At 33.1% G+C, this 8,822-nt stretch overlaps 1 long non-coding RNA gene across 1 annotated transcript; it reads left to right on the forward strand.

Annotated features, from left to right (window-relative positions):
- The first annotated feature begins 708 nt into the window (after nucleotides 1-708).
- LOC135156931 (uncharacterized) lies at nucleotides 709-6,204 on the forward strand. Its single transcript, XR_010295987.1, has 2 exons — nucleotides 709-2,495; nucleotides 2,763-6,204. It is a non-coding gene; the product is annotated as an uncharacterized LOC135156931 (long non-coding RNA).
- The last annotated feature ends 2,618 nt before the right edge of the window (nucleotides 6,205-8,822 follow it).

Here is an 8,822-nt window from a genome sequence, read left to right on the forward strand (position 1 = left end):
TGTGCACTATGAAAAATACAGTGAAAATCAAAGCTTAATGCAAAGAGATAAACTGTTTCACTGGAAAACACTGCCCAGCCAATCTGTTTCACAGTGTTAAATGTGCTTGGCGAGTTTTATTTTCATTGAAATTTTCACTATTTACAAGTGTTTATGTTTTGTACATGTCACCTAAGAACACAGAATGTGATATTATTTGGAACACTAAAGAATCAGCATTTTAGAAAAAGGAAAACTTGGGTATCTATATTATCATCATCATCAGTCAGTATCCTTAATCTTTTATTTTTGCCATCCTCCTCAGTCACTGTGATTTAATGTTGATGTAGGCCAATCATATTTCCCATTTTGGGATATGTAATATTAGTGAATGTACCTAAAATATACCTCTATTTGGCAAGATTCCAGACTAGGATACTGTATTAAAAATTGTAGAGCGAAGCGGCGGTACATGTATATAATTTTACCATCAAGTGCTAGTGGCGTAGTAGTAGAGGCAACATTTGAGAGCTCTAGGTTTGCACTGACGCAATGACACAGGTTGAAATCCCACACTTAATGGTTAATGTTAATAATAATTTTTCAGATGCAAATTGATAACGTTAGCGTTCATTCAATTGAAATAAGATCTGACAATAATGAATTTCAACAGTAAAAACAAGACACAACTATTGTCCTAGCTGATTTAATTGGCGACTGAGCATAATAATTAATTCGTAGAAATTGATGTATTTTTTTTTTTTAATTATTTAATTGCAATCATTCATTTTGACATACAGGTATTTACTATTCAACAATCACTTGTATATTTTAGAATTATTATATGCAATCATTGATTGAGTTATGTTTTTTCAATAAATTGTGATTATTATAATAATGTATCATCCTCATCGTTATCATCATCATCTCATTGTTGAATGGGTATTATAAATTTCACAATGTTTAATCATTTGCCAATTACGCTTAAGCTCATGTTTACTGTTCCATACTTACAATGTAAGAAATGAGTATGTATTATCGCTGTATATATATAGAGAGAGAGAGAGAATTCATGTTTATAATATACATATCATGTATAAATTATGATAAGAAATTGTAATAATGAACCTATTGTGATACAAGTTTATGGTGATGACTGTTCACTGTTTTCATCTGTTTTTTGATAACTAACCCATCATGTGAAATAATATTTTTTACCATGTTTATTCATTGAGAACTCATGAAGAATGTATGCATGATTTCTTGATATTTTATGGAAAACAAGTCCAAGAGAGAGAATGTTCTGTTTATTTCAACTTCATGCATGATAGGCTTGATTTTTTTTTTTTTGCATTGAGGTAGTGTAACTTCTGAAGGTTTCCATGGCGAAGAAGAAATAGTGGTTACGCATTTAGGTATTTTTTAACACTTTATTTCTTAAGCTGACAGGTAGCTCAATCAGAAGATAATTTTCATAAGATTTGAATTTAGAAGCAGTTTTTGCAGGCTGGAAACATGCCATTTACCAATTCTATTTTTATTCTTTTTTGTGTTTGTTTTTAAAGTTGGTACAATATCTGTGCTTTTTATAGTGCTTTATAAGGCATTCATGGCATAGATGTATATGCTTCAATCATTTTGGCTGCAATTTCTTCGTAGTTTATTTTGTTTTACAAAGTCATAATTTTATCACGTCTCATTCCTTGCATTTTATACACAAATGTTTGATCATGTATGATGTTGAATGTATTTTAAAAAGACATATTTTATTGGAAGATATTTTGATGGTTACAGATTTTAGATATACATATATGTGCAAGCTATAGTCAAACTCTTTGTTCAAGAGAAGATGTGTTTTCTACTGATTTCACACATATAGTATTGAATGTATAAAACATGTGGGTCATTTTTTTAATTTGCAAGTGTCTTAAGACAATTCAAATCGTCCATTTTGATTTCATTTATCACCATAATGCCTTTAGATCATGTCACAGAGTATTGCTTTCTATAAAATGAATTAGAAGTAGGGCCAGCGCCCCGTCTTACAAAGAGTTACGATTGATCCAATTAATCGTAACTCTATGGAAATCCATCAGTGTCATAATTTTTTCTACAGGAAATGTGCAAAATGTATTTGTAAACAAAGGAGAACACATCAAACTGTCAAGAAATCAATGAATTTATGGATATACATTCATATCTAGAAAAAAAATTGAGTAAACATGCATTTTACATGTTGACTTTGCTGGCTTTCCATAGTTGCGATTGATCGGATCAATCGCAAGTCTTTGTAAGACGGGCCCCAGATTTCTTTTTCTTTTTCTTTTCTTCTGAGTGAATCAATAGAAGCAAGGCCTCTCAACCCAGTCCTGGGGCATGTTTCACAAATACTAACAGGGTTCTGCAGCCAATCAGAATCGAGCTTGCCATGGTAGTTATCATCATTGTAAGTCGTCATGCAAGAGACCTCTGTCCTAATAATGGTTCGTTGATGGTGATTTGTCCCCTCCAGCCTTGTCAGGGGCCCATCTTACAAAGACTTACAATTGATCCAATCAATCGTAACTCTATGGAAGTCCATCAATGTCATAAATTTTTCTACAGGAAATTCGCACAATATCCTTTGTAAACAAAGAGAAGCACAGTGATTTTTTAAGAAAATAATTTATGCATGAATAATCATCATAGCTAGAAAACATTTTGAACAAACATGAATAAAACATGTTGATGTTGCTGGCCGTCCATAGTTGCGATTAATCGGATCAATTGCAACTCTTTGTAAGACGGGGCCCAGGGGGCCGTTTCATAAAGCTGTTCGTAAGTTAAGAGTAACTTTAAGAATGCCTGGTGATCCTTTCTTATGCGCTAAACCATCCCCAATGAATATACCATTTACAACAAGGAAAGATCACCAGTCATTCTTAAAGTCGCTCTTAACCTACGAACAGCTTTATGAAACACCCACCGGTATCTTAAAGAATTACAATATTGGTAACCTTGTTTCATTATTGTTATTAATATGACAACCTTTGATTCTATGGCATTTTGCAGAATGTCCAAGCTACCGTTATTGTAAGTCTCTATGAAATTGGCCTCCGTTTCATAAAGACTTGTTCTAATAACCATACAAATTTTTTAAAACAAATTTGCCATCAGCCAATCAAATGGGAGGATTTCAGTAGCTTTAAACTGTTATTGCAAATTTGTTATTGTTACAAGTTTTGTGAAAGGGGCCCCTGGTCACTACTCTCTTATAATAATATGCGACGTTTATATAGCACTCAATACAAATGACATTTGTCTTTAAGCGCTGCATACTATTACCCCGGCTTTAGCACGGTTATCCTGATCGGATGCTCAAGCATTCAATGAATTCCCTTCTACCGGGTACCATTTTACTACACCTGGGTGGAGAGTGGCAAATGTAGATAAATGCCTTGCAAAAGTATGCGAGTGCTGCGGTGGGATTTGAACCCTGGACCCTGGAGTTCAAAGTCCGGAGACTTATCCAATAAGCCGCAACACCCCTACATGTTCTTATGTTCTGTTGTTTCCTTTTATTTTGTTTAAAACAACAACTTTTATTTAATATGAAATGTACATCATGAATGATACATTCAATTGTCATTTCATTGAGCCATTCTGGGAAAAGCGCTTTATAAAAATCGGCTATTATTATTATTGTCATAAAATCTCTCGGTTTATTTTTGAATCAGCACTCATTCTCCCTTATTTATGTTACAACATTACCAGTGGCACCGGAATATTCTGTGGTTGGTTTCATGAAGCACCTGCAATAATGGTAACTTTGACATATTGTTGCAATTAACATGATAACAGGGCTCAACAGCCAATCAAAATCAAGTATTCCATTGGTAGTTTCCATAACGGCAAAGATATGATTATCATAGGTTTTATGAAACATGCCCCGGATCAGACTAAGATTGGAAGGGGGAGGGGGGGGGGGCTTTGCCTGTTAATGATTTATCCCTCTAAACCTTGCCAGATTAGGATCCATTTCATAAAGACTTGTTATGATAATGAATTCACAATTTCTATTAGCCATTCAAATTGAAGGATTTCAAGAGCTTTAAACTGTTGTTGCAAAATTTGTTGTTATAACAAGTATTATGAAACGGGTCCCAGATTGTTCCAGGGCCACTAAAATTGGTAAAAGTCAAAAGACTTTTTAAAAAAACATCTCCAGTTTTAGTGGACTTTATGCTCTTAGCATCCATCTTAACAAAACACCCTTCCATTTTGTGCATACAGGAAGGTTTTATAAAGATATTCACAAAGTTATGCACAATTTTATCAACAAATGGAATATGGTAAGCCAAAAGTTTGTTTCAACGATGATTAATTACATGAACTGAGTTGAAAATGTGAAATGTGCATCTATAATCATATTGATTAATAATGCTCACATTAAGATATATTTGCGGAGAAAATATATTTTTGGGTTGTATCTGGAATATAGATATTTGAAATGAGGTCATGCTTTTTATGCCAGATGTCACACAATACATGTATATGAGGTCATATATTAGCACCTCATACTCTATTCATTCATATATTCATACATGTACGTTACTCTGTGAACAGATGTATGATATGCGCCTCGGAAACATAAGATTAAACAGTTATCAGTTGCAGTATATTCATAATGTTGCAACCTTCTTTTGTTCGTTATGAGAATATGTACACTAAAGTGAAATTATAAACCATTGTACTGCTTAAGTAGGTTTTACGATGATAAAATGGTATTTTTATAGTTTTCTTCCGTTGGTTCTATATGCACAAACAGGATAAAAATGTGTTTATTTATTCACTTCATTGGTTTGATGTCATTGTTTTGACAAGCAGGGTCCCATGTGATGTGTTTTGGGTTCATTCAACCTGCTCTAAAAGGACCATCCATTGTGATTAAAATCTTCGTCACATTACCAATGAGAGGATCGCCTTAGTCTTAGTAATGATATCCACATTCAAATGCTCATAACTTTATCATTGTTTATCCATTTGGTATTTTATTGGTCTTATTCATAGATGTTTTTCTTACAAGCTAACTTGTTTTAAGGGTTTTATTCTCTTTTTAATTCAAATTTTAACATCTCGGGCATTTGTGTATCCAGGTTTTAAGCGATCAACTCTATAAATTTCTAGTAAGCTTTAGGTACCCCCCCCCCCCTCCCCCGGGAAAAAGGTGTGACTCCTTTTTGAAATCATGAAATTGTACTGAATTATCATTCCAACTCTACCACTGATGAATATTGTGTTGTACCATTTTGCATTGAAGTTGTTCGAATCACCAGTATTATGTAATTAGGTAGAAATCGCTTTTGACATTCATTAAAATTCACAAGAAAAATGTTTGTAATTATTTTTTTCAAGTCGGATTGGTTTCATTGAATGTATCCATGCAAAGTTAAATTATGCACATATATTTTTTTGTTTACTTCATTCAACTACACTCATGGATGTTATCATGTCAACAGCACTATTCTTAAAAGGCAGTTATTATTATGATGTCTGGTACTAGATTGTTTATGTGCGTATTGATTATATTATAATCATATTAAATGAAGCCTGCTCTATATAACACTGACGTGTCCTGATATCAAAAGAAGTTGCAATGTTTTTTATGGGAGATTTGTGGTTTAGGGGTTCCGACTCTTGCCTTTCATTCATAGGGTCGTGGGTTTGAACCCCATCCATCCATCTGATTTTGCTGCACTCCACCCAGGGGAATTAAAAGGGAACCGGCAGTTCACATTGTTCCAGTAATGTCCATATATTTGTCAATATCTAGTTTAAGGTTAAGTTGGTATATAGATTGTGAATTAATATTGTATTATTCTATACATAGACAATCACACAAATAGGCTGTTGTCACAGGAATTCCAGGCCAGTTTTGCTTCTTTTTTGGGGGGGGAGAAATTTGAAATATCTCGATTACAAATGTCACTCTATTTCAAGAAACGTTGCAATTCTTTTGAAAATTGGTTCACAGCTTGGCCGTGTGGCATGTGGCACTTTTCAGATATCCAGACATATTTTTTTTCTAACAATCTGAAGATGTAGTATGGTGGTGTATATGTTACAAATGCAGCAGGTTTGTGTCAGATGTATTTTGATATTTGTTATACGTTTCAGTTCTTTATATAAGGAAGCAGAAATGACTGTACATATTTATTTATAAAATTATAAATGTCAAAAGGTCAACATAGCATTTTTTGTGTAATTTATCGTTTTTGTTGTTTCCGCTGTGTGAATGCCTAAATGATGGATAAATTTTATTTTTCATTGTTTAACAATAAAATTAAACAAATGAAGCAATGACATAACAAACAAGCAAATGTGGAATGAAGTTAAGAGAAATATTGGAAAGTTAAAAAGGCTGGCTGCTTAGGGTTTGAGAAAGAGACATGCCAATGAGCCATAATGATGATTACAGAAAAATAGGGGTTCACAATCATCTTTACTTACATCATTACTATATTTGATCATTACTTAGATTTAGCTCATCTAAGTAATTATCAAATATACAGTTGAGGCCAAAAGTTTACTTACACCTATGGAATTCAGTGAAATTTGTTCACTTGCCAAACATTGTAAATTTACTATATCTTCAAAAATATAAATACTACCATGACAAATTTGGTATCAAATGAAAGAGCGTATTAACCTCTTTCATTTGATTGGGATGCTGTTGAGATTTATGGAATTTATTTTGAAGAAAAAATATATATATTCGTGCCAAATGTATTCTATTGTTATTATATTTTCAAATATCGTTTCATAGAAAGATATAAATGTCAAATCTATTATTTATTTAACATTTTCTATCATATGTCACCACTGAACAAAAAAGTGTAATCTGAAATGTTTGTGTCAAGAAGTAACTAGCGCAAATATGAAATGTTTTTGCCAATTTTTATTTTTAGTTTGTCTAAAATATGAAGATTTTGGGGGAAAAATGACACCTAAATATTGTTCAGCTCCTGGAGACAAAGCAATGTGATGAAGGGGCATGACATACTCATTTGTTTAATATCAAATTTGTCATGATAACACATATATTTTATAAGCAACGGTACATTTCATGATGTTTGGCAAGTGTCAGCTGAATTTCCTTGGTGTATGTAAACTTCTGGCCTCAACTGATGAGCTATCTAGCTCATCTAAGTAATGACACAGTGTGTCCCACAAAAACAATAGACAGATGACCTATCAGTATCACTTTAAAGTTTAGAGTCTGCTCTTTGATCTGGTAACACTTACAAGATTCATCAGTCATGCATGAATGAGTAAAACAATTTCAAGAAATGATATTAAAAAGTCACTTGGTGGGCTGTTTCTAAATTTAAAAATGAAAATCACATGTTTCAAAAGTTTAATATCTGGTTCTTAATTCGATACCCCAATCAAAGAATTTGGTCTAGAATTAACATTCTGCCCCCCCTTTCCCCCTTGAATGCTTGAATCCAAAAGAAGCTAAATCCACTTTTGACCAAAATTGATTTTTTTTATTTTTTTTATTATACAAATATATGTATTTTAGATGTGGGAATCAAATGCAACATATCACATTTGAAAAAAAATGGAAAGGTTGGTAAAAATTGATTGCAAATTTGAGTTTTGTTCCAAAAGGAGCTAAATCCACTATATGTTTATTTAAAATTTGTTATTTTCCCTATTTTACATAAAGTTATGCATTCAAATTCTTTAGGTTAATTTTGTGGATACAAGTTTACACCATCAGTGCAAATTTTGCTGAAAATTACAGAATTTTACCATTTTTATGAATATTTTTTGATTTAGCTCCTTTTGGAATTAGATATCAAAAAGTTGCCGTCCTTAGAAAAGATGAAAAAAAAATCATTTTTTTCTTTCTGTAATTTTCAATGGATAAACATAAAAAAAGATGTGAAATGTATTCTGCTAGCCATATTTATGTGTTTCGTGTTCAATTTCCAATACCGAACATGTTTAAATTGGCAAAAATTGACATTTTACTAAGGTTTTGTTCCAAAAGGAGCTAAATCCATGAAAAATTACATTTAAACAATTCTTTAAAAATCGATAATGAATGCTAGATTTTTGAAATCATGATTTAATTAATCTAAGATGATGAGTACTATCATATATATCAAAATAAAACAGCAGTGGCTAAGGGGAAGTGGTGAATAAAAAACCTTGATTTACAGAAAAATACCAATTTAAGTGGATTTAGCTCCTTTTGGAACAAAACTCTTCGTATGACGGTGTATTTTGGTCACCATCATTCTATGTTCGTCACTTGCCTGCTGGGCCCGGGGTCCTACAAAGGGACATTGGAATAGCAAAAACCAAGAGAGGGGGAGATGATTGAGGGTTTGAAGAGAAGAGAGGGAGAGTGAAGAAATGAGGAAGAGGGTGAAAGAGAAGAGAGGAGAGTGGAAGGAAGTGGAAGGAAGGGAGGGAGGGGGAGGGAGGGAGGAAGGAAGGGTGGAAGGAAGGAAGTGGAAGGAAGGAAGTGGAAGAGTGGAAAGAAAGGAGAGAGAGGGAGAAATAGATGGAGGGTAGGAGACATGGTTTGTCAAATAAAATAGAGAATAACTGTTGTGTCCATTGAACCATCGATTGTTTCCTTCTCTCCTGAATCTAAAAAGAATTGTCAAATAATTCACACCTATAGCTAAACTTCATGAAAAATACATGTACATGTCCACCATTCCTAACCCCATGGAGATCTCTCTCATTTTACACAAAAATCAATGAGTAACTTTAGTAGGCAATTTAAAGGGAATAACTTTATCGAACGGCATGGCAGTTTCATGACGCGCTTCGTTATTTTCAAA

The sequence above is a fragment of the Lytechinus pictus genome, chromosome 16 (genome assembly GCF_037042905.1).
Source record: "Lytechinus pictus isolate F3 Inbred chromosome 16, Lp3.0, whole genome shotgun sequence".
Classification (NCBI taxonomy): domain Eukaryota; kingdom Metazoa; phylum Echinodermata; class Echinoidea; order Temnopleuroida; family Toxopneustidae; genus Lytechinus; species Lytechinus pictus.